Genomic DNA, 27,297 nt, shown 5'->3' with positions numbered 1-27,297 from the left:
CAATGAACCCATTTACCAAAAAACTCCCACTATAAGTCATTTGCAACCATAATGCTTCTCATCTTCTTTTCCCAAGTGTCATAATTTTGTCTATTAAAGGATGGTGATGGTTATGCATTTCCTACATCTCCGGCCATGTATCCTACACAATAATGTCACATCTAGATAAAATTCCCAAACTCATGAGGATATGGGGACTTATAGCTTTGATACCATGTAAAACTTTTAAAGTTTACCAATTTTGTTGAAGTAGCTGAGCTTCAGTAGTGCCAAGTTGCTCAACATGGTAAGGAGCCAAGTGATAGGAAATATTGAGTCATAGACAATGTCGAGTAGCTCGGCACCTATAGGGATTGAGTAGATCAATTACCAAATGGAACTCAGCAACAAGGTGCTTGATCAATGGAAGCTAAGTTACTCTTCTCAAACAAAAGCTAAGTGATGTGGGGAGGAAGAACAACATTCCAAAATTTTATAAATGAGTTAATGGATTCTCCCCTCCTTTTCCAAGACTTACTAATCATGAAAAATGTAATATATTAATGGAGACAAGATCTAAGACATAATAGTTTGAGATGTACAAGTATGCTTGCATGCTTTCTATTAACTGAATCAAACTGGTACAAATTTGAAGAATAAACTATAAACCCTAGAAGAACAAAACATCTAAATACTTAAATCAAACTTACAAAAATGTATGGCAACATAGAATAAACCTAGAGTAATCACTTCTCATATAGGAAAAAACATTACCTTCACAAAAGAACTGAGAAATTCATCCACACTTGTTGTTGTTGGATCTGATCAAACTTCCTACTTTTGTTGTTTTGTTAAACTCAACTAACTCTTAAAATATCTAAATCTGACTTATGGAATGAAAGGAACAATCCCCCTTTTTTCTCATGCTATCAATTTGAAAAAACTCCTACTAATTTGAAAATTCAAACTCACCTACCCATATTAATGTTTCTAATTGTTGCACCTACAAACCATCAAACTTGGTATGTGGATGTAGGGCTCTAAGGACAATCAAAGAATTTAATATTCCAATAGAAAAGGCCACATAAAAATCTTTTCTAGACAACCTTCGTATGTAGAGGATTAAGAATAACCTTCATAGGATGGTCCATGTTGCACACCATGCTCTTTAAGTTGATAAGTTCCACAAGAGGATTAGTGACTATCTTCTTCTTTGTGCTCAATCTTATACACTTTCCTAACACATTGATCTTTGGAAGAATTATATAGTTACAATAGTATCATATTGTATTTTTTCCAGCTAAAGAAATGACAACATTGAAATTCATGAATAGACATAAAAAATGGTGTATCTGTAGCTATAATTATTCATTCTTTCCTCATCCTAATCAATAAGTGTCAACCTATAGAAGAGAAATTGATAGAATTGATAAGAAAAAATAAATCATGAATGGAATAATTTTTTAATCTGTAGTACTTAAAAAGTGGGCATACAAGTAACTATACATATCTAGGCTTTGTGTGAGATCAAATCTTAATAAAGTTAGAAGAAAAGTTTGTATCCAATTTGGTAATCAAAATTGAATTTTGATTTCCTTTGTCAAAAAGATATTTTTCAATGATTTATAAGGTTGATTTTAAAATTTTGTTGAATCTTTAAAGTGGGTGGGCAATGGTTGATACTATGAAATTCTATCATTTCTCCTTTTCCTTAGAAGAGTGGAGATCTATGGTCTTATTCTAGATGAATTTTCTTTTAAAATCTTGAATATTTTAATCCATTGATCATCAAACAAGTTTAATATTACAAATGCTAGTCTCAGAATTAGATGTAAGTTTCTAAAAATATATTGTATATAGAATTAATTATATAACATTATAAACATATGTAACCATATTTTAGTATATAAGCTATGTGTACATAACTACTAAACACATATATTAAGATTTTGTCACATCTATGCATATCATAACCATGAGTTTACTTTGGCACTATATATTCATTCTAAAAATATATATTCTACTACACTTTTGTGATACTAGTATGATGGTTAAAGAACAATTGCATGAATATATGTTGCAATTGAACTTATTCCAAATTTACTTCAAATTTGCATTAAAAATTTGGGAAAAAAATGTGAAGAGAACTTTTATCTCAATCCTCCACACATTTCCTTTCTTATGCAAATACAGTCTTATGAACTACAATAGTTGTATCAATGACAAGATTCATTGAATCTAAAATCAATTTTAATAACATGGTCACTTTCTAACCGTAGAAGTAGAGGACCAATCATTGAAGAGCAATGAAATTGAAATAGAGATTTGAATTTTTATTAATAAATAAGACTTCCCACCACTCCATGTCAAAGTAATACCTTATTCTAGTTATGAAGTTTGTTTGTTACACATACACATACACTAATTCCTCACTATTCACTAATATGTGTGCCATATAATATCAAATGTTCTAAACAATCCTTTTGAGTTAAAAATGCGAACACTTTTAGGATTCCTTGCTTGAATTTGGTGAGTGATAGGATTTTATTAGTGATTAAGAATGTTTTTGATAAGGTAAACAGGTTTTAAGGGGTCCTGAAACCCAAAAGTTTAACAACAACAAAGGCTGAAAATAAGCAAAAAAATGCCCAGCTAAAACATAATCCTTACGGCTGAAAATAAGCCCAAAGGCCCAGCCCAAAACAACTGCCCACTAAAAAGGCCAGAGAACCAACCAGAAAAATAGAGACCAGCCAAAAAGCCAAAGCCAGGAGAAACAAAAACCAAAGGACAGAGACCCAACCTAGCAAACTACTTCTCCATCTTGAGCATGGTCTGGGTAGCTTCGGCGCACTCTTGTTGCTCTTCTACCTTATGATCCTGGGCATTCGTCAAATCCTGCTCCATAGTGTTGTCCTTGGCTTTATCCACATCCAGCCTATCCTTGTCTCTGTTCTATTTATCATCTTCCTCCATCTGGTTCCTATCTTTGAGATTATCCAAGAGAGAGAGGATGTTGTCGTTGATCGAAGCGAGGAGGGAGATCATTTGACTAGCCAGGTTGTGATTGTAGTTCTCAATAATTTTTACTCTCCTCTCCATCAGAGTCTCCCAGCTGTTCCAGTCGCCTTGGCTTTCAGCACCTGTCTTGCTCTTGATTTTTTCCATTTGGGAAACCCTATCTCTGACATCCTCAAGCTCATGGAAAAGCCATTTAATTGATCTGAAGTTGTCGATCATGCTATTGCGGGCATTGTTCAACAAATTCATGCCCGTTTCTCTTGCATTATCAGAAATAGCCACCATAGCCAGGTCAATTAGCTCATTGAGTCTAGGCTTCTCGAGGTCATCCACCAGGAGTTGGGGGTTCATCGCCTCTTTGTAGATTCCCATAGTGGCCGTTCTCACATTGAAGTTCTTCCAAGCCTTCCTTCTATTATTAACTTGCACTTCCCCCTCAATCTGTCCAGAGTTGTCATTTTCCTCCAAAGGAGGTTGAGGATGTATAGGGGAGAGGGGAATGGGCAGAGAATCCTTTCCCTGACTGCTGGAGCGCTCCATGCTCTCTCCTTCCCTCTTCTGTATTTTTCTCAGTTTATCCTCATCCAGCTCCTCCTTCGAAACCTTGTCAGAATCATCAGTATCCATTTCCTCCTCCTCCTCAGCAGAGCCAATTTTAGCTGGGGTATGACCTCTAGGGCTCTTTCTGCTGGGTAATTTGATAGAGGGGTAATCCTTCTTATGGCTTTTAGTCTTCTTACCTGAATGCTCAAAAACCTCATCAGAGCTGATGCTCTCGACATCGTCAGAATCTGAGGAAAAATTGGAGCTGCTCTTGTCAACATCCGCCCCCTGGATAGGGTTTTTGCTAATGGTTTGAGCGTGGAAATGCTCATGAATCAGAAGCAGAAGACCCTCATGCAGAGCCGGGTTGACGGTAGCTTTCTTTTTAAAACTAGAAATGGCCTTGTTCATCGAGTTAAAAAGATAATACGGGAAGGAGATCTTACTACCATGTCGAAAATGATTCTGAATCACAAAATGGTGAGTCCTAACCCTATCAAACCTGGGGTCTAGGGTTATATATTCAATGACAGCGTAGAGAACATACCTCCAGAGCTTCTTTATAGTATCCGTTACAAAATATGTCTCTTTCTTGCCTAGCTTGTTCAGCTCTTCAGTGTTTTTCACAAAATCCTTGATTGCATTAGAAGACATCTTCTTGTCTCTGAAGAATTTATGCCCCTCCATCGGGATCCCCGTGACTTCAGCAACCACATCTTCAGTAATTTGAAAGTAGACCCCGTTCACCTTAACCTTACCATTATTCCACGAATTCACCATGTTATTTGTGATCTTAGGATCCGAGCCATGTAGTTTCTCAAAGAAATTAGTAACCCCACCCTTTTCCAGCTCTCTCCAAACTTTAGCCTTGTTCTTCCACTTCTAAACTTCCCCCACCGGCTCCTTTCTGCTCCTCTCACCCATCATGTTTACCTGATCAACTTCCACAATTCTCATGAACTCTGATCTGTGCATGTTATTTGCATTCGAAAGAATGGTGATGTTTCTTTTATGATACCCATGAATAAACCCCTTTCTGAAAATAATGGTATCATCCTTTTGAACGTGTCGAAATGTCAGAGGAAACCCCTTTTGCTGTTGCAAATCACGATGCCAATAATGGCACTTACCATTTATTAAGCAATCTTTATTATCCATAATTGCATTGGATTTGAGCCGTTCTTCCGAAGATATTATCTTGGTCGATGAGCAACTTTGCCTCCGCCGAAAAATCTTTTCTAGCATGCCAGGATAGATTATTGGTGGCGTTAACCCCTTTATTAGCAAACCAATCAGCGACTGGGTTTACCTCTCTGTAAACATGAGTGACATGGACCTTATCGAACTTTGTGAGAGTGGCGCAAGTCTCAGCAATTATGTTCGCAATCATCCACGAGGGAGGGGAAATACCATTAATGGTATTAATAATGTTTTTGGAGTCCCCCTCAAGCCAGAGTTTAGTAATCCCAGCTTCAAAAGCCAACTTGACCACCTTACTCGCAGCTCTTGCTTCAGCCAGATGAATAGTCTAGATTCCTAGCGGGGAAGCAAAGGCAGCTATTCCCTCCCCATAGCTATTTCTTATGATTCCACCGCAGCCTGAAGGGCCTGGGTTACCCTTGGAGGCCCCATCAAAGTTGGCTTTTGACCAACCATCTGGGGGGAGAAGCCAGCTAGCATCCTGCCTTTTGAGGTTCCTGTCTTTTTCTTTAGCTATATTTCTGTCCCCTTCTTCTTCTTCTTCCTCCTTCAGCACTTGGAGATTTTCCTTTATATTCTTCGAGACCTTCCTGCCAAGGATTATAGCCGGCTCCTCTCTATCTCTAAATATTCTATTATTCCTTTCCTTCTAAATTCCCCAGCAAAAATGGGGTAAAATCCAGTCTGAGTGATCCTGTCGACCAGCAATCTTACAAAGACCTTTCCACTGGTGGAAAAAATCCATAAGATTATCCGGTTTGCACCAGAGGGTTTCATTATCATGTGTAATGTCATTCCACACCTCCCTGGCATAGTCACATAAGATGAAAATGTGATTTCCGATCTCAGCCTCATTCTTACACAAGGGACATCTACTGGGCATAACATGTCCTCGCTTCATGAGATTGTCATGAGTAAGGATTTTGTTCTAAAGAGCCAGCCAGTAAAAAATGTTGATCTTTGGAGTGAGACCCGAAATCCAAGCCTCCGCCCAAGGGGCCTTCTCTTTTAAGCTCCAAAGGGAATTATAGCCTGAGGCAATAGAGTATCTTCCATTGGGATTATCCCTCCAGACCAGGTCATCCCCCAAATTGATAGGAATCATGGAATTGAGCATTAGCATTATAGGAGTCAAGTCCTCAAAGATGAGGGATAGGTCACTCCATTCCTAGCCATTCCAATAATCACAAACTTTGGACCCAATTTGATCAGTACAAGCTTGCATCCATCTCTCAAAAATAGGGTTATTGATAAGTGGATCTTGGGAAAGCCATCTATCCGACCAGAACTGGATGTCCTTCCCATTTCCCAATTTCCATGATATCCTGGCCTTAGCCAGGTCCCTGGCTTTCATGATCCCATTCCAAATGTTTGATCCTTTTGGGATATCTTCATTAAAAAGGGTGAAAAGAAGAGTGGTTCTTCTAAGGTACTTGTTTACCAGGGTGTCCCTCCATTCACCAGTGCTACTGAAGATCCGCCATATTTGTTTAGCTAGGAGAGCCTTATTGAGGTGAGTGATCTTTCTAATGCCCAGACCTCCGTACCTCATAGGGAGGCAAACCTTCTCCCAAGCAACAAGAGGATATCTATTCTTCCCTTCATTACCATTCCAGAGGAAGTCTCTCTGGATTTTCTCCATTCTTTCAGCTATTTTCCCCAGAATTCCAAAGAGGCTCAGGGCGTAGATTGGCAGATTTTGAAGAGAAGATTTGACTAAGAGGCATTTCCTTGCTTGACTAAGAGAGACCCCTTTCCAAACAGCCATCTTCCTGTTGAATCTGTCCAAAATATCATTCCAAAAAGACTCCAGGGGTGAGGATCCCAAGGGAAGACCAAGATAGGTAGAGGGGAAAGAGCCTACCCCACAACCCAGAATCCTGGCGATTTTTCTTTGTCTAAACTCAGAGGTGTTGATGAAAAAGAGTGAGCTTTTGTTCCAATTAATCAGTTGACCCGTCCCACTGGAGTAAGTATCAAGAATCTTCTTCAAGGCTCTGGCCTCTTTGACAGAAGCTTGCCCCCCCAAGATAGTATCATCAAAAAATTGCTGATGAGTGAAGGGAACGCAATTAGAGGAGGGAAGGATCCCTTTGATACCAGCCTCACGCTTTCTACAGTCTATAAACCTTCCTAAGCATTCAGCTAAAATGATGAACAAAATGGGCGAAAGGGGGTCTCCTTGTCTGAGGCCTCTGGAAGGTTTGAAAAAATTAGAAGGGACTCCATTAACCAGAATAGCCAAGGAGGAGGTGGAGACCAATTGAGAGATAATTTTGCAAACTTTACTGTCAAAGCCAAAAGTCGAGAGGACCTTCCCAAGGAGAGACCAGTCCACCCTGTCATAAGCTTTAGAAAGATCTAGTTTGAGAAACATACCTTCCCGTTTGGATGCCTCAAGAGAGTGGATGACTTCGTGCACCATCTGGACAGAATCCAAAATTTGTCTCCCTCGAACAAAACCCGATTGATGCTGGGAGATTATCATGGGCAATATCTTGAGCATTCTTAAAGTGAGAACTTTAGAAATGATCTTGTAGAGAGAGTTGCACAGACTAATAGGTCTGAAGTTTCCAACAAGTCCGCCCCAGGGGATTTAGGAATGAGAACCACAAAAGTCGAGTTTAGCTCCTTGAGAATAGATTTGGCTCCAAAGAATTCTTGGACAGCCTGAACAACCTCTCCCATGATCACCGGCCAGAACCTTTGGAAGAAAAAAGTGGGAAAACTGTCCGGGCTTGGAGCCTTGTCAGCAGGCAGAGAAAAGAGAGCCTCTCTAACTTTCGAAGCCTTAGGAATAGCACAGAGCTGTTTATTATGGATAGGTTGAATGAGCTAAGGGATACAGTGTAACAAATCCTCCTGGTCCAAATTGGAAAGCATTGGGTCCTCAGAGAGCAGGCTAGAGAAAAAAGAAACAACTTCTTCCGAGATGGCAGATTCTTCAGTTAACAGCTCCTGCCCCTTTCTGATACCATAGATCCTATTACTAGCATGGTGCTTGAGGGTGGTTAGGTGAAAAAACTTAGTTTTCCGATCTCCTTCCTTTAGCCAGGTGATCCTCGATCTTTGCCTCCAAAATTTTTCTTCCTTATTAATAATGTTATGAATTTCAGACAGGGTCTTGAGCTCTGAAACCCTGTTGGTCTCAGTGTAACCTTCCTTCTGAATGCAATCTTGGATAATAGTTAGATTATCAAATAACTCTTTCTTTTCATGGAAGATGTGACCAAAATCAGACTTGTTCCAAATTTTAATCATCCTCTTCACATTGCTAAGTTTTCTGGTGACTTTGAACATGGCTGAGCCCTCCTTCTCTATCCCCCACCATATCTTGATATTATCCATGAGGTCAGGGTGAGAGGTCCACATTTTCTCAAACCTGAAAGGATGGTATCTCCTGTGTACCAGAGGGGAAACTAAAAGAGAAATGGAAGAGTGATCCAAACCAATTCTAGGAAGCAGAGAAAGTCTGCAGCTGAAGGATTGAAGCCAGTCCGAAGATATAAGAGCTCTATCCAGCCTAACCTGAAGTGATTAAGAATGTTATTTAACAAAGTTTGAATAATATATTTTAAACTTTAATTTGTTTGAGTATTTTATCTAAAATTGGATTAATTCATTTTCTGAGATCTATTTATTAATGTGATTTCCAATAATGTACCCTAATAAATCAAAATTTGCAAGTGGCCTATTTAAACCAAGTTTATATGAATTGAAATTTTAATAACTTTTATTATCCTTTATCAAATAATTTCCTGAATCAAGTATCATGATCTGGCAATTAAAATTTTAATGATTTTTATAAATATGAAGTATAATGAACTAGCAATTGAATTTTCAGTACAATTTAGCATCTTTTATCAAATATTTTCTTGAATGAAGTGGCAATTAAAATTTCAATAGCTTTTATTGTCTTTTATCAATAAATTTCAATAATTACATTGAGAGGAATAAGTGTGAGTGCGTGAGGAAATATGTATGTCCAATGTGAAAGCATAGATAAAGGCAAGTGAACTGTTTGACAAATTGCCTCAAAGTGATATGATCTCATGAAGTTTTATGATTGCAGGTTTTTCATGAAACAAATTTCCTAAAAAGGGTTTGGAAGTTTTATTAAAATGTAATTGAAATGTGTAGAACTAAACTACACAACATTAGTGATGAGGACACAACCCAAGCACAGAATGGACACAATAGGAAAGAGAAAATTTTATTAACTGTAAAAATATGCTAGTACACTTAGTGCAGAGAAACAGACTCCAAAACATGCCCTATGGGCTTACAATAGCATAAAAATGGAGATAATTTCTTCTCCTAGTACCTTCTCTCAAACTCCACTCCTAACTACCTTTTACAATGCCAGAAATATTCTTAAATAGACCCCCGAGGGTTAAGGATTAGGAATACATTCTAGAAAGTGCTAGTAGGCATCCACCAACCAAATAGAAGGCTCTAGAAGTCACATTAGAAGTTGGTGCAAAATTAGAAGAATCCAGAAATGGTAACCAAAGTTTTGGCATGCATAACTTTTGAACCATAGCTCCGATTGATGAACTGTTTACATTTTCAAAAAGCTCTCGAAGTGCTCTATAGCCCTATGGATAGGCTTCACTCATCCCCCATTTTTTAGCCATGTTTGAGGTCATTTAATGCCCCTAACTTGACTTTGAAGCATTCTTAGGATGTCTCCAGAAATTGGAAGACTGTGATAACTTTCAAATCGTGGGGCCTTTTGACCTGATTCTTTTTTTGGAATGCTCTAAATTACAATGAAAATATTTCAACCAATTTACACCTTCTAGTTCACCAAAATGATGGCTCAATTACATACTCCTATTTTTTGGCATTTATACGTATCCCAAGGTGATCAAAAACTCTAACTCAGAACACTAATACTGGAACTATGAGAGTTGGAACCTTTATTTGACCCATATGGGTATCCAAAAATGAAAACACATGAAACATAAACTAAGTCTAAGTACATTTTTTTGGATGACACAGGATTGACCTTATACCTTTGGATGCTCCTACATCACTTAGTCAGTGTCATCAGCTTGTACCCAAAATTGGATCTCTAAAGAAGGCAGTTTTCATGGACTACAATAATTGCAATGTATGCACAAAATAGAGTTGTTGAAATAGATTTAGAAAATTTTAAGCATTTAGTTGGTGTAAAACCTCAAGAAACTCACCAACAATGTGTCTTACTGACATTGTAGATATGTATGCAAAAAGTAGCGATGCAAGCAAGCCATATGAATGTTTGATAGCATGGCTTAGATAAATGAGTTTCATGGCAAAAATTGAGTGTAACCACAACTATATAAAGGGTTTGGAAACTTTTAGGAAAATTCCATTGACTGGCGTAAGTTTCATCTCTCACGCTAACCGCCTATTAATGTGTTGTAGTCCTAATAAATGTGCAACTGCACTTTTATTCAAAGCATATGCCAACAACTAGGGAAGTCTACCCATATGGAAAGTCCTTTTTTATAATTGTACACCCTCTTTTTTAGTATTGCACTTTAAAATATTGTCATTCTTTAGTTCATGCAATATTTTTACTATATAATTATTTATTTTAGACACTTTTACATAGTTCCTTTTATTATGTAATGCTTCATTTATACTTTCAAATCATATGCCTATCTACCTCATTATCTTTCATTATAGGTAACTTGAATTCTTATGTTTCTTTGAGCAATTTGGTTTAATTTGACCATACTTCAAGCAATAATAATTTAAGCTTAGATCCACTCACAATCATCTATTAGCTCAATTTCTCGAAATTAATTCTAGGATTGTCACTAAGATTATTGATAAATCTAAGAGCAATAAAATCATCCTTATTCAAATCAACAATGTCTCTCCTTGCCACACGTGGTGATTTAGAAGGAAAACTCCAATTTAGTGCACTCAATAGCTTTGTAGAATGCTCAAAGTTCTTTGCACCAAGAAACCCAAAAACATATTTAGTTAATCCACAAATAGAGTTATATGCTAGTGTCTTCATTCATTCAAAATAGATAGATATTTGCATGAAAGATGTATGTTTGCCAATTCAGATTAAGCTACTTCCAATAAGAAAACATGAACATAGTAACAAAGAAGATTTTCATCTTTGACTACTTTACTACCAAGGAAATGATAATGTTGATGCTAATTATGTGACAATACATTGTGTCCTATGAACTAGAATAAGGAAGAAGTGCTGAAATGTTTTTAGTGTCTCCCTTTGGAATTTGTGATAGGGTTTAACCTTTGTTGAGATTCTTAACTACTATAAGGAGTTTAGATGACCAAATTTCTCAAAAGATGTACTTATATGGAAAACTATTACAATCTCACAAGAGAATTATTACACTATTTTACAAATTCCAACAAGAAATGCAAGACACATTCCACCAAGAAGTACTCAATAACTTGATGGTGCCACAGAAGAGTTAATAATCTAACAATTGTTGCTTGAGTAGAGCTTGAGCACTCTTTGTAAGGAAGCTAAGGTGCATGAAATTGCTTCCTACACTAATATTTGAGAGGATGATAATGCAAATTCAACTAACTATTACGTAGATCTCAATAAATGCATAATAACATAATCAAAATAACAATGAACTCATAAAAAAATGATTACATTGGTGAATGTAACGCCCTACCAAGGGATCCAAAATAATTAACCTAAAGTTTTACTAAGTTTGCCAACTTTTTTTTTTGAAACAAGAAAGAATAACATACACATTAAACACATAGTAGTAGAAGCAATAACATACAATCAATTAAAAGCATACATAATGGTTACATTCCTTAAGAATCCCATGATGTTGAATTGCATTTGAATCTAACTAATACTAAGTCTAACAACTACCACATCCATATGAAAGAATAAATAAAATTCCAATTTCCATAATATACATTTGTTCTAAATGCCTCTTGGCAAATTAAATTTGGAATGCTCAATAATCCACTATACATGTCATAGGGTATGTAAGGCTAAAAGAATATACATATGAAGAAATATAAATACAACATCCTCCTTGGATCCATGATACAAGTACAATAAAATAAATAAAACCATCCACCATACATGATTCATCGATCCATCATAAAAGATATAAACATCCAACATGAAATACAACTATCCATCATAAAACACAACTAAGTGTGTGGTTCCTCCCAACCATCAATAGCACGATAAGATCATCATGGGCCCTAGCCATCCTCCACAAGTAACATCCCAAGACATCAATCAAATCATTAGTTCTATCATTATAGCGATGTCACTACTAAAACATACTACAACATATGCATAAGGAAATCTACCATGCTAGAATAAAGCATAAGATGATCCTACAAAATAGATAACATCACCTATCACATGCTAATCATCACTATAAGGAAATGCATTAGTAAATAACATCATCTAAACATGATAAACAAGCATCCCAGGAAGCTCCAGCCATGGTGATTATGGATTGTTCTCAATAGTATGAGTGAATGAGAACTACCACCTGACTGCATGGAACCTAAATGGCCCACTCCCACTACATTGAGGAGATAGTCTCATGTCCCAAACATGATATCAATCCAAACATCAAAAATACTCTCTACTTCTAGGAAATCCTAAAAGCAATCTAACTCAAAGGTTCTAAGATAGATTGACATCTAATTCCCATAGGCATACAAAGACACTTAGGAAACCTACTATGTTAGCGGGTAGGTGTCATTGCATGAATCACTCTTGGAGTTACCCAAGTAGCCCCTTAGGACTCCTAGGTCCCTAGTGATCCTATTGTGGCCACTAGTATCCTCTCATACTGACAAGGCATACTAGGGAATGCAAGGTCACAACCAAGCATTCTCTCTACTCCCATCCTAGTCTGTAATAGCACTTGAGGCATGGGCAAGAACATACAATTAACTCTTATTAGGTTTATTTTAATTCCCATTTAGTGTAATGTTTTCACTTATTAAACAACTTACAATGGGTTACCCTCGGGGCCACTTAGGGTCCTCGACCCCCATTGCAAGCCACTTCTCGACACTACAAGTAGATAACCTACCCTAGGCTCAATAAAAGCACAAATGAATAATCATAGTAAAATCACCTCAGTCCTATACAAGTGACTGGAAAGCATCATAAAGATAATCATAATAATCATATCAGTTCTCTATGAGCAATTGGAAAGTATCAAAGATAAATCACAATATCCATTGGTTCTCAATAAGAAACCAAAAGTATCCCAAAAATACTAATCAATGACTCAAAATGGATAAGTCAACATGTCACAACATGACATCACCAAGATCAAAGAAAAACACTTCAGTCCCATCAAGGTGACTAGAAAGTAACCCAAGCATAACTAATTGAGGACTAAAAAATGGTTAAGTCAAAATATCTCATAGCATAAGTCTCACTATCTCAAAAAGACACTGAAACACAATAACCAATAATATAAACACACTAAACATAGAGCATATCATCACATACCATGGTTGAGTAAAAATAATCAAGATCGAGATCAACATTAGCATGACAGCACAACTCATAACACCTGAGCCTTTGGCAACAACCTAAGAATTGGTCAAAGCTAGGACAAACCCCCAAAACCCCAAAACATAGACAACATATAGCAGCAAGATGCAAGTACATGTTTTAGTTCATTTTGAATCACATGGTTAGGTTAAAAGTAAGGTTTTCAATTCTATTCTAGTACAAATTTTCATGTACATAATAATAACATTTTAACCCTTACTATTATCCCATTCTCATATTTGAACATATCACATAATTATTCTTATTCTTATATTCGACTAAAATGTACAATTACCCTATTTTGAATTTTACGTCAATTTTCTAAGTAGTCCAAAGGTAATCATTATAATTAACACTAGTTGATTTTCAAATAAGATAATATATAATTTTATCAGTATTATAACAAATAAATTAGAAACTTAATTGATCGCCCTCCATTATTAATTAATCTTAACTAAATCACATTTAATGAAATTAATTAATAATTATATATCATATTCATATTAACACCCAATTCATGATTCTAATTTCTTTAATAATAATTTAATTGATTATTCAAAATTCAATAATCTTTCTTTTACTCTCCAATTATATAATAGTAATAATTAATTAAAAAAATTTAATTAAATATTACCAACTTCTTCAAATACTTATCTTTAAATTATTAATAAGATAACGATTATTCTATTAATAATTTAATAAATACATTAATAACCACCTAAGTAATTTCTTCTATTCAAACACATTAATTTAATAAAAATTTAATATAATTAATTATTAATACAAAATAATTATTATATTGCAAATTCAATTAACTATATAATAAATTATTATATATATTAATAAAATTAATTAATAATTTTTTATTAAATAATAAATATAATTTAAATTTAATTATATTATAATATAAAATAAAAATTATATAAATTACAAATTGCACCCTTTACATATATAAAGGTGGACTATTGTTAGTAGCCCACGGGGTATCAAAAGCAGTCATAGACTACTCAAGTAATCGTGGCCTACCATTGGTAGACCCACAATTTATTGTAGCAGCCACTGCCACGCAAGGTGGGAAATGGGTGGTGGGGATGTGGTGACCCACCTCCATTTATTTATTTTTTTAATATTTTTTGTAAAACACATTTTTTAATATATTTATTTATTTAATAAAATTTATAAATATATATAAATTATAAATTTAAAAAGAAGCCCCAGTTTTTTTTAAAAAAAATTTAAAAATAGTTTTCAATATTAATCTAATAGAGAAAGTTTGACCAACCAATCAAATTTTCTTTGTAAATTTCCTTTTAAATTTCAAAATCCTCCTTGATTAATTTTCTCCTTGACTTTCAACTCTTTTTGGCTTAATTTTGATTCTCTAAAATCTACAGAATGAGGTTTCCTTTACTATATTTTTAATCTCCACAAACACACAATGATATTAACATACATTCAGTAACCTACAATATTGAAACATTCACAAGTTCACCATAGAGAAATTTGGATCTACAATCCACAGTCACTAGGAAGAAAAATTATTTTTTAAGTAACATAATTAACTGTGCAAATCAAAACATAAGAATCTACCTGAATTTTGATGCTAAAATCACAACACCCAGAAGATTTGTGAGAGAATTCGCTTCTATCCAAGAACTTCTCTCTAACAATTTTCCCAAAGTTTCCTTTCCAGAATTTGCTTCCAAATTTGCTCCCCTAAATTCATGCCCAAATTCATCTCCCTTGAAAATGAACCCCCAAATTAATATATGGAGTCCTCTCCTTAAATCAGGGCACTAATTGTGTGTTCACCTAGGAGAACTCCATGCTCACCAGACTTCAACTCCTATTAACTTTTATTAATCTTTTCTTTATCTTTTCTTAATCTTTTCCATGTACGTTAATTGCATTATTAAATAACTTTATTTAATTTTTACTTGACTTCACTTTTTAATTAATTTATTAATTTTCAATCTCATGCATACATCATGCAATCTAAAAACTTTTAATAAATTAATATCTTTTCATTTTTAAATTTATTTTTGAAACTTAATAGATAAAATATTTATTAACTTAAATAATAATATTATTTAGCATTTATTTAAAACTGAACTCTAAATTTATTATTATTAAATTAAATAAATATCATCAAGTTTTAAATTTATTCTTATAACTTTTATCTTCAAATTTAATTCTTTTTATTTAATTAATTTCTTAATTAATTAAATATAATTAAATATTTAAATATCATAATAATTTTTCATTAAATTAAATCATTAATTTGATCTTTTAATTACACTTAATTAGTAGAAAATTCACCAAGGACTCATAAAGTAAAATATGAAAACCCATCAAAGAAAAACACATTCAAAATCAAACTAAAAGGCTATAATCATGAATTAATGTCATTTGATGCATTCAGAGGGTAGTCAACTTGGATACTTGTCCTAATTTTCAATTAAGACAAATGGCTTAAAGGTTTAGGATTTGTACTCAAGAATTTGTCCCCCCTCTCTTACCACTGAGATAATGTGATAGGGTATGCTCATCTTGGCAATTTAAGGAAGTCGATACTCGGTACCTACAACCTACATAAAATCCATGCATGTACAGAAAAAATATTCTAAGGTAAATAGGAAATGGCAGGAAGTGTTGCATCATGTAGATCCTGAATAGCAGGTGACTATGACCCCCTTCCTTAACCACATCAAAAATGCCATACGTAAAGAAAAAAACTCACACACCATACACATGTAGTATAGGGTAAGTATCCATAAGAAAACACATAGGATAAATAAACCATCTAACTAATCATCATCAATAACTAAAAGCACTATAATAATCATCATGCATACATGAAATATAAAGTACCAAGTAATCTCATCATATAGTCAACTGAATGTAAAACAATATCTGATAATCTTAAAACAATGCCACTAATCATAAGCATAAAACAAGCCTAAAAGAGTTTAGCAATGATAACAAAAATGCGAACTAGCAGTAGGCACTATAGGGAAACCCTTTTGAGAGAATAACCCCACCCTCCAAAACTTGCACAATGTATTCTCAAATCTAGAAGATTACAGTACACTTGCAATGCAAGTTCTTACAGGAGCGCATCACCACAACTCAAACTTAGACTTAGACTCAGACAGACTCCTTCTAGCACTAGTCTTGCAACTGAACTTGATGATTCAAACACCTCCCCAAGCCCTCCTTTTATAGTGATTTTCCACTTAGAAACCATTTGTGGTCTTACAAAACCATGGCCGAAACCATGGCCAAAACAACCATGCCACATGTTACCCACTCATCATTTGTAACTCCAAGAATAACATTTTTGTCCATAATTTTGTCCTCTAGTAGACCCCCATAAAAGTCATATAATGAGTTTTTTACACTCTAAAAATAGCCCTTCTACATTGTTCTAGAGACTAGACACATTTTTAATTATTTGTACACCTTTTCCAACTCATAAACATGTGGAAAACTACCACAAAAAAATTCTAGAATTTTATAAAAATTTCTAGAGTTTTCTAGAAAAAGATTGCAAACTTGAGACACAATTCTCAACACTCTTTAGAATGGAGGCCATTAAGGATGGTAATTGCAGGTTGAAAAATTCATAGAAGATTATATTTGTGAGATTTATATAAGATTATATTTCTGACTAGTCACCATTTCATATGAAACCACATCATAGAATTGGTAATTTTATATGTCCAAGAGCAAAGATTTCCATATAAGATAATATTTTGTTACCAACTAACACTTTACATATAATACTACATCTACATCATAGAACTGATAATTAATATATTTACAACAAAAAGAGAATTGCAAGTGAATGATGCCCATGCCCATTGACTTCTTGATCTTCATCCTACTATAAACATCTTGATTCTCCACATCGAACAAAAACATATAAATCTCTTAAGAAAAGAGCTTTATAATTTTTTCTAAATCAATAAGAAGATTCAATCACATCTATCCAAAAGCCCTAAATTAATAAAAGCCAATGTACCCATATAGGATCAAAGGTCAAAATGCTAGATAAAAAATTTAAAGAGCTGGAAAAGTGGTGAACAAAGAAAACAATCTTAGCATATTTTGTGACTAAAAAATTATTTCTTGTACTAGAGATAACATTTGACAGGTGGGAAAAAGCATTACTTGTGAGCTCACCAATGGTGGTCTAGAAATGGGCCTCACTAGTCTCCAACAGCACTGAAACCTCTTTACTAGCAGTAGAAGCCTTGAGAAAATACTCGTCCACATCATTTCATTCTACAAAAATGAGACCACACTTCATTAAATGATATTCTATAGAAAAAAGAATGTAACATAACCATATTTTATGTTGAGCCTACTAGAATAGAGTTTGAACAATGAGTTAATGAATAGTAAGATGCTCTAGTACTCATTCATTTCTCCATGGAAATAATAATAATGGTGAGCACTAGCTTTTCTCTACACTCTGAAATCATTTAATTAAGAAAATAAAATATCTGGTTTCTCTTTAATCCTTCATGTTCTATGCATCTATCACGTCTTTCCCTAGAATCATTTTCTTTTCTTGCTTATGTGGCAAATAGTCAAATGCTAACTTGGTCAAAGATGGTTTAACCTAATGTTAACATCTTAGATTATACCAAAATTAAATGAATTATTTTAATATGGAAATACATGATTTATTATGTTATGATGATGATGCCATAAGATGTGTTCTTAAATGTCATGATTTAGTAGCAAAGTGATTATGCTAATGTATTTATTTTTTAATGATGATGTAATTAAAATGAAATATATTAACTATGATGGGTACTAACTCATTGTTAGTTGCCAGTGTCTTAGTGGATGTAGGGATCATCAAGATGAGAGTGTGGTTGAGGTAGAGAAGGCTAGCCTCTCAGAAGTGGATGCATCGGATGTCATGCTGCCACCCACACACATCACGTAGAATTTCATGTTGTTTGTTTTATTTTTCATTACATGTACTAAGTTAATCTTGAAATTTTAAGTGAAATATAGAAGTTGCAATTTAATTTCTTTGAAAGATGGATAGAAAGATTTTTACTACATTGAAACACTAACAAAATAGCTTTAATGTTTGATTTTGATATATAAATAAAATTTCTATTTTGATTTGGATAGGAACTTAGAAGTATTTTTATTTGAAAAACATAGATGTGTGTGTGTGTGTGTGTGTGTGTGTGTGTGTGTGTTCAAAAAACAAAAACTTGTTTAAAAATGTTTTTAGTGTTTTAACTTTCAAAAACTAATAATAAATTACAAGCATGAAAAAAATCACCGCACAGGATTTTTAGGTCAGTTATCTTTGGATTATTGTTAAAATGAAAGGGGGCTGAGGCATGGAGGGGAAAGAAGATCGGTGGTAGGAAACAAGAAGGATTGGGTCAAGTTTGAAGAAGTATTACGTTCTCCTTTCTTTCCTTTCTAAGTTTCTATGCATATCTTGCTTATAAGAAAAAGTTTGCAAGTAATTTTGTGCAAGTTTATATCTAAAACCACACATCTAGTCTCTTCAATCCACTTCTTTGAAATATAGTAAATTCTTACCTTGTTCTCTGCCAATCAGCTCAAACATAACATGCCTTGGGCTAGACATGTAGCAAAAAAGTCACCTAAATGAACATGAACAAAAACCTTCTAAAAAATATGAATGCCTCTAAAACATTATGGAGCAAGCAGATTTAGAGGTTGCCAAATGTGATGGTATTCATAGAAGTTTATGAGACCAATTAGCAATTAAACTTGAACTAATCACATTATTTCCTTGTGTAATGTGGATTTATGCTTAGGTTTTTGGTAATCAAGTGAACCATACTATATGAATTGAGTGCAGAAATGAATGAAAAAGATAAAGAATGATCTGTATGTTGCAACATTATTGGTAACATCCCAACCAATGTGAACCCTAGAGACTTTTAATAAATTTTTAACCAAATTTTAAAATAAGAGATATAACCCTCACCTAATTGGGAGAAATAAATGAGCAAAGACATCTCTACATGATAGATGTATGTAATAAATTGTTTGTTGGGATGAAAACAACAATATTTTAAAGCAAAATCTATAGTATGGGGTTTATGATAAGGACTTGGCTCTAACGTTGATGAATGCTTTCTTTTAATAGAGCAAGAGTATGCTATTTGGAGAGTTATTCCTCAAATGTTTGAATTGTATGTCTGAGTATTTTCACAATCTTTCCATTTAGCTTGATAAAGGTTGAATTGTGTGTATTATAACAAAAAATGAAACTATTCTAGATAATTGATTTTTCTTCCATCCAAAACACTTCTTTTAATATAGAAAAACTAAGTTTCTTTTAGGATATTATCAAAAATATTCATTGTTTTCTTTGATGAAATATGATATGTCAATATAAAGTACTATTAAGGTTTGAAATACCTAGTAACCAGCAGTGAGAGCAATACCTTAGCAAATTGATTTCAACTTTAGAGGTAATATTGAGGATGTTGTTGTCTTATTTCAAATAAACCCAACTTTCAATATGTATTGATGCCGGTGATTCAATATATTTTAAGGTTAATTAAATTGTGAATATTTTCATTTATATCTGAGCATTGAATGCATAGTTGTTGGTTTTCTGAAGCCTTGTAGCATTAAATTCAGCATAGATGTGTTTGATTGTTCCAAATGGATAGAGTGATCTTACATGTTCTATATAGTTAAAATAGTTTCATTCAGTATTGTTGTGATTGGTTGAACCATTAAGGAAAGAATAGACTTAGGTATTAAGTATTTTCATATGCAAAAGCATTCAATCATCATTTAAGTGTTTTACTATACCATAGGGAAAGAACAATCATACATGTGTTAAATTAGTTGCAAAAGTATTCAATCAACATTGATATGTTTGACTACACCCTATGAAAGGAATAATCATAAGTGTTCTTTTTAAATATAATTAGACTTAGTTTGAACATCTTGTTGTACAACAGCATAGAGACATGTATTCTCCTTCATGGCTAGGTGTAATGTAGCAATAATGGGAAAGATAGAATGGATACTTCATGCTTAGTTTCTTCTATCTATCAGTTCTGTAAAATGGATACATGTTGTTCTTGTTTCTTCTACCATTAAATCTGGCTCTATAAGTGCTTGGCCAAGCCTCTTGATTACCTAGATAATGCATATGTGTCTATGTGACTATGATTATTTGGATTTACTACATATGTGTAGATGTGTAGTTTTATTTTTGTTCCCTACTACATTCTGTGATTAGGTCACTAGGCACATGGTTGCATGTAGTGTGTTTCACAGTTGCACCAGATCCATATGATCCATCTTATTCTGGGAAACTAGGCTTCTTGTGCTAGGCTTGGGGTATTCTTCATGTCAAGAAGAATCTTGGGGGAGTAATCATTCCATGGTTGGTGAGGTAAAAGCACCTAGGTCACACTCCCATCTTAGATAGTAGATGGACGATGCCCTATTGCTTTGGAGATAGGTTATGCTGAAGAACACAACAGGAAAGGATAACTTAAATTTTTATTATATCTTTCATCCTTGAGATGAACTGAACTATGAAATTTTATATGAGCACAATGTAATTCTAGAAAACTAATTTAAATGTATATTCACTGTAATTGATGTATGCTAGACCAATAGCTAGGTCTTGTGTATTAATCAGATTTCTAGCATATCATGTCATGAGTTATTGTGATTAATCATCACCAACATGATGTAATTCTAAATATTCTTTGAATAATTTAAAGATGTGAAATTTCATATCAGAAACATAATGTTTATGTTATGTTAATAAACTGATTGTTAATGGATAAATAGTTTGACTTTTCCACATTGTTATGATTGGTTCTTTTCCACTCTTTTCATGATTTGATGATGTTGCATTTTTAAGTAGGACATAGTTCTTATAGAATCTATTAGTAAATCACAATCCATCAATACATCAGTAGCTTTCAATCATAATTTAAAGTCTTTTATTGTTAGAAAAGCCAATGCTCCACTGATTGTCCAAGAGGAGTCCATTGACTTAGTTTATTGTGTAGAGCTCTGAAAATCATGAATTAAAAACCATTTTGAAGTGGTGGGTTTTTGATGTGAGACAATTTTCAGTTGCAAGCAACCTCAAAAAGGAAGTCTATGACTAAATATTTTTAGTAATAGAATATCTCATAAATTAACTACTCCAATGAGATGAGATTACTACTATATGATGAATCCATTATCCATTGAAAATTCTCTATGTTAAGTGTTGTCATGAAGAGCTTTAAATATGTGAAGATCAATTTCATCAAATTTATTTATGAGTTTACATGTTTGTTTGACATTAGACCTATTAATTGTAGAAGGTCAATTTAATGTATTCAAAGAAGACAGTAAAACCCTCATGATGAAGTTAAACATATGCTTTGAGAAGAGATTGAAGATGGATTTGACTGTCATAGAATGATAAGTCATTAATGCTACATCTTGTAGAAAATACTGCCATATTTTTTAGGTGTTATCAAGAAAATAAATTTTTAATATTGTTATTCTAAAAGAATTAATCTATGTGGATATTGTTCTAATATAATATTTTGTTCAATTAAAACTCAAACCTATTGTTAAATGTTAGTAAATTTTTATTTTATTTTTTGTGAAAAAAAAAATGTTATTGCATTCTAGTTTTTTATGTTTTCAATGTAATAGGCCACTTTAAAAAGTGACTAAGGTTTGAAGTTAAGTATATTTGTGTAAAATATTTTATAATGGATATTTAATATTTTTTACTTTGAGTGTATCAAATATTACAATATTTGTTCACTAAAAGTAACACATTTTTTCAACTATAAATAAATAAAAGTAGAAACAATCTAAGCAATGAATTCAAGGACATTTCTATTTTTAGTAAAATAAAAATAATAATTACTTCTTATCTTATTCCTTACAATCTATTTTTAACTAATCATTTTTTTGAAATTTGTGACTATCAATTATTATTTTACTTCATTTATTAAAAATAATTAATATTTATAGAAAAAAAACAAATAAAATATATTGTAAACTATTAAATTTTCAAAAAAATACTCCAACTCTAAAAAATATAAATTAAATAAAAGCACAAAAACTTGATCAAGAAGAAAACAATTCAATTATTTACATGTATTCATCCCATGCTTTCTTCATGAAAATTTGTATTGACAAATATTTATCTACACATAATGGAGTTATGAAAATTATGTAAACATAATCTTCGATGTATTGAAATGAGAAAAAAGTGTCATGACAAGATGGTTGAATATGAATACAAAGAATGGAAGATGCAAATATATTATTAGTAGAAGTTCAAAATAATAGTCCAAGATGTGAATGAACATACATAGGATCTACATCTTTTTTTCTACCAAGCTTGTTATGTTTCATAGAATGTATGAAGGCATACTCACTCCAATTTCTTTCACATGTAGAAGCACTAGAAACTTTTTTATGAAAAATAAAACTAAATAATATTGAAATTTTAATATAAATTTATAATAAAAATAAATTCCAAGAATCATGAATCTAGCGATGCAAAAAATTACCTAAGATAACACAGAAATTTTAATTTTTGGTAGCGGTGTTGTTTTTGCTCCATACTTCTCCCAAAATGCTTTGCGTTTCATATTCAATCAATCAAATGGAACATCTTTATCAGAAAATCATCTATACCATTAATATATCTTGACATTTCCTCAAGTTGATTGTAGTACAATCCTTTCTAGTTGAATAAACTCTATCGATGTAGGTTTTCCATCTTGTGGAAACCTCATCATCTAACCATGGTCTTTTGTGAAACCATTTTGGATTGAGTAAAAATCCCACAAAATGAAGAGGATTTTGCAACATCTTCCATGTTTTTAAACTACATTCCCAAACAACATCGTGTGTCTAGGTTTATCATTATCAAAAAGATAAAGGTTTTCAAAAATAGGTCAAGGAAGTGGTAAAATATCACTTCCCTGTTGCGAAAATAATAATGACCCACTATGAATAATTAGATTAGAAATTTCATTACATAATTGACAAAAAGTACTTGATTGATCCCTTCATCTCTTCCATTTAGTATACACAACCACTTTCCTTAACACTTGTATCACCTTTACAATTCAGTCAACCATGATAGGGTGTAAAGCAAATTGTGCTTCAACACATCTAAGTAGATGCAAAGAATCATATTTCCTATATATAGAATTGATGGGGACACGACCCAAGAATAGAATGGAACCAACAAAGAGGGAAAATTATATTAACTGAGAAAATAATCTAGTACAAATAGTACAGAGAAAATAAACTTCAAAACATGCCCTAAGGGCTTACAATAACATAAATCTGGAGAATATTTCTCCTTTTAGCACCTCCTCTCAAACTCCACTCCGAACTGCCTTTTACAATGCCAGAAATCTCCTTAAATAGACCCCGGAGGGTTAAGGAATAGGAGTACATTCTAGAAAGTGCTAGTAGGCATCCACCAATGAAATAGAAGGTTGTGGAAGCTGCGTTAGAAGTCGGTGCAAATCTAGAAGAATCTAGAAACGGTAACCGAACTTTTGGGAGGCATAACTTTTGAACCGTAGCTCTGATTGACAAACCGCTTACATTTTTGAAAAGCTCTCGAAGTGCTCTATAGCCCTATGGACAAGCTTCACTCATCCAACAATTTTTGATCCTTTTCGAGGTCATTTAATGCCCCAAACCTGACTTTGAAGCATTCTTAGGAGGTCTCTAAAACCCAAAAAACTACAATAACTTTCAAATTGTGGGGCCTATTGACCTGATTCTTTTTTTGGAATGCTCTAAATCATGATTTGGCCAATTCACACCTTCTAGTTTACTGAAATGATGGCCCAAATACATGCTCCTATTTTTTTGAGATTTCCAAACGTACTGATAGTTGAACTATGAGAGTTGGAACCTTTATTTGAGCCAAATGGGTATCCAAAAATGTAAAGACATGAAACAGAAACTAAGTCTAAGTACATTTTTTTGGGTGACACAAGATTGCCCTTATACCTCTGGATGCTCCTGCATCAGACACCAAGGGTAGATTGAAAAGTGACCCTGTCACTTTATGGATGGTAGAGGAAATCCCAAATGGGAAACCTCAGCTGCTAGAATCCAAGTTGAGTCCTCGATTGGTCGTCCTTTCCATTTGACCAAATACTCTTCATACTGCCTATTTCTGATACTCCTACCCACACGATGATCTAGAATGTCTTCTATCTCCTCCTTCTTAGAAGCAGGAATTGGACATGGATCTAACATCAGCTCCTCATCTGCACCATCATCATGATACTCTGTTAAATCTGCAATATTGAAAATGGGAGAAATCTGAATACCATCTGGCAGCTCCACTTCATATGCATTTCCTAAGTCATGTTTCTTCAAAATTTTGCAGGGGCCAAATTTCTTCATTTTTAACTTGTTGTAAGTGTCGGCTGGAAATCTTTCTTTTCGTAAGTGTACCATGACTAAATCTCCTACTTGGAATTCCTTATGTCTTCTCCTTTGATCAACCCTAGCTTTATACTCTTGATTCATCTTGGTTATGTGTGCCTAAACCTCCTCATGTAGACGCTTGATATGTTCAGCAAATTCCTCATCTTCAGCACTTTTCCTCTCCCCTTGTTCTATCTTCCTCAACTCTGGTGCAGTCCTTGGTCTATTCCCATATACAATTTGGAATGGTGATTTTCCAGTACTCCTATTTACAGAGTTATTATAAGCAAACTCTGCCTGTGGTAGAATCAAATCCCATCCCTTGGGCTTATCCCCAACTAAACATCTCAGCAAATTTCCTAGACTTCTGTTTACCACTTCTGTTTGACCATCAGTCTGTGGGTGATGCGTGGAACTGAATTTTAGGTCTATTCTCAACTTCTTCCACAATGTCCTCCAGAAATACCCCACAAATTTAGTATCTCTGTCAGAAACTATACTCCTTGGAAGACCATGTAGTCTTACCACCTCTTTGAAAAACAAGTCTGCAATATGGACAACATCATGAGTTTTGTGGCATGGAATGAAATGTGCCAGTTTGGAGAACATATCAAACACCACGAATACTGAGTCATTACCCCTTTGTGTCCTTGGCAATCCAAGAACAAAATCCATACTTATGTCCTCCCATGGCCTTGATGGAATAGGCAATGGATGATATAGGCCAGTATTTTGACTAAACCCCTTGGCAACTTGACAAACCTTGCAACTCTGTACAAACTTCTTCACATCCTGTGTAATTTGAGGCCAAAAATAATGTTCTCTAAGAATGGCAATGGTCTTATCCTGACCAAAATGTCCTGCCATCCCTCCACTCTGTTTCTCCTTAATCAGATTTTCCCTCATGGAACTCCTTGGAATGCACAATTGACTACCTTTGAACAACATGCCATCCTGAATCAAATAGTCTAACCACTTGGTTCTATCTATAGCAACAGGTTCTTTACAAGCTTTCCATGCTTCAGCAAAGTCAGGATCCTCAGGGTACAAATTCTTGAGTTCATCAAACCCAACTACTTCAACCTACATTACTATAAGCAGTGATTGTCTCCTACTTAGTGCATCTACAACCCTGTTAGATTTTCCACTTCTATGCTTCAACACAAATGTATAACTCTGCAAGAATTCTACCCACTTCATATGCCTCTGATTCAATTTACCTTGGCTATTTAGGTACTGTAATGCCTGATGATCAGTATACAAAACAAATTCCTTTGGCAATAAATAGTGCCTCCATTTCTTTAAGGCCTGAACTATTGCATAGAACTCTTGATCATAAATAGAATACTTCTTTCCATCATTCAATTTCTCACTAAAATATGCAATAGGCTTACCTTCTTGGCTTAATACAGCCTGAATAGCACTGCCACTAGCATCACAATCCACCTGGAACACTTTTCTAAAATCTGGAAGTGCCAACACAGGCTATTCTGTCACCTTCTTCTTCAATAATTCAAAACTTCTCGCAGCTGCTGCAGTCCATTTGAACTCTTTTCTATCCCCTCTTATTGTATCAGTTAGGGGTGCACATATGCCACTAAAATTCTTAATAAACTTCTTGTAAAAACTAACCAGACCATGAAATGATCTTACCTCAATAGCAGTCCTTGGAGTAGGCCATTCCAAGATGGCTTTTACCTTGTTTGGATCCATTTTGAGACCTTCAGGTGATATAAAAAACCCCAAATAGACTAACTCCCTTTTTGCAAAGACACACTTCTTTAGGTTAATTAACAGTTTCTCTTCCCTTAGCCTTTCAAGGACACTACAAATATGTAGTAAATTTTCTTCCAAAGTCTTGCTGAAAATTAAAATATCATCCAAATAAACAATAACAAATTTTCCCAAGAACTTCTTAAGTACCTCATTCATGAGCCGCATGAAGGTGCTTGGGGCATTCGTCAATCCAAAGGGCATGACTAACCACTCATAAAGACCCTCCTTGGTCTTGAAGGTTTTTTTCCACTCATCTCCTTCTCCAATCCATATTTGATGATAGCCACTCTTCAGATCTATCTTTGTGAAGTACTGAGCTCCACTCAAGCAGTCCATAAGATCATCCATCCTTGGCAAAGGAAACTGGTACTTGATGGTTATCCTATTTATAGCTCAGGAATCTGTACACATCCTCCACTCTCCATCCTTCTTTGGTGTGAGTACTGCAGGTATTGCACATTGACTCAGGCTCTCTCAAATCAAGCCCTTCCTCAACAGCTCCTGAACCTGTCTATTTAGCTCCTCTATTTCAGTAGGAGTCATCCTATGAGCAGCCTTGTTAGGCAAACTAGCTCCTAGAATCAGATCTATCTGATGACTAATTTGCCTTACTGGTGGCAATCCATATGGAACATTATCAGAGATAATATCTCCAAATTCCCCTAGTAAATCTGAAACTTCAAATGGTATTTCACTACTACCTTCTTTATCTTTCCTAGGAATCAAAGCATAGCACATATGCTGATGTTTCATGCCATCTAAAAACTTCCTTCCAT

This window comes from Cupressus sempervirens, chromosome 4 (genome assembly GCF_028749045.1).
Source record: "Cupressus sempervirens isolate cs-2001-9-10 chromosome 4, ASM2874904v1, whole genome shotgun sequence".
NCBI classification, from domain to species: Eukaryota; Viridiplantae; Streptophyta; class Pinopsida; order Cupressales; family Cupressaceae; genus Cupressus; species Cupressus sempervirens.
This window is presented reverse-complemented; position numbering follows the sequence as displayed.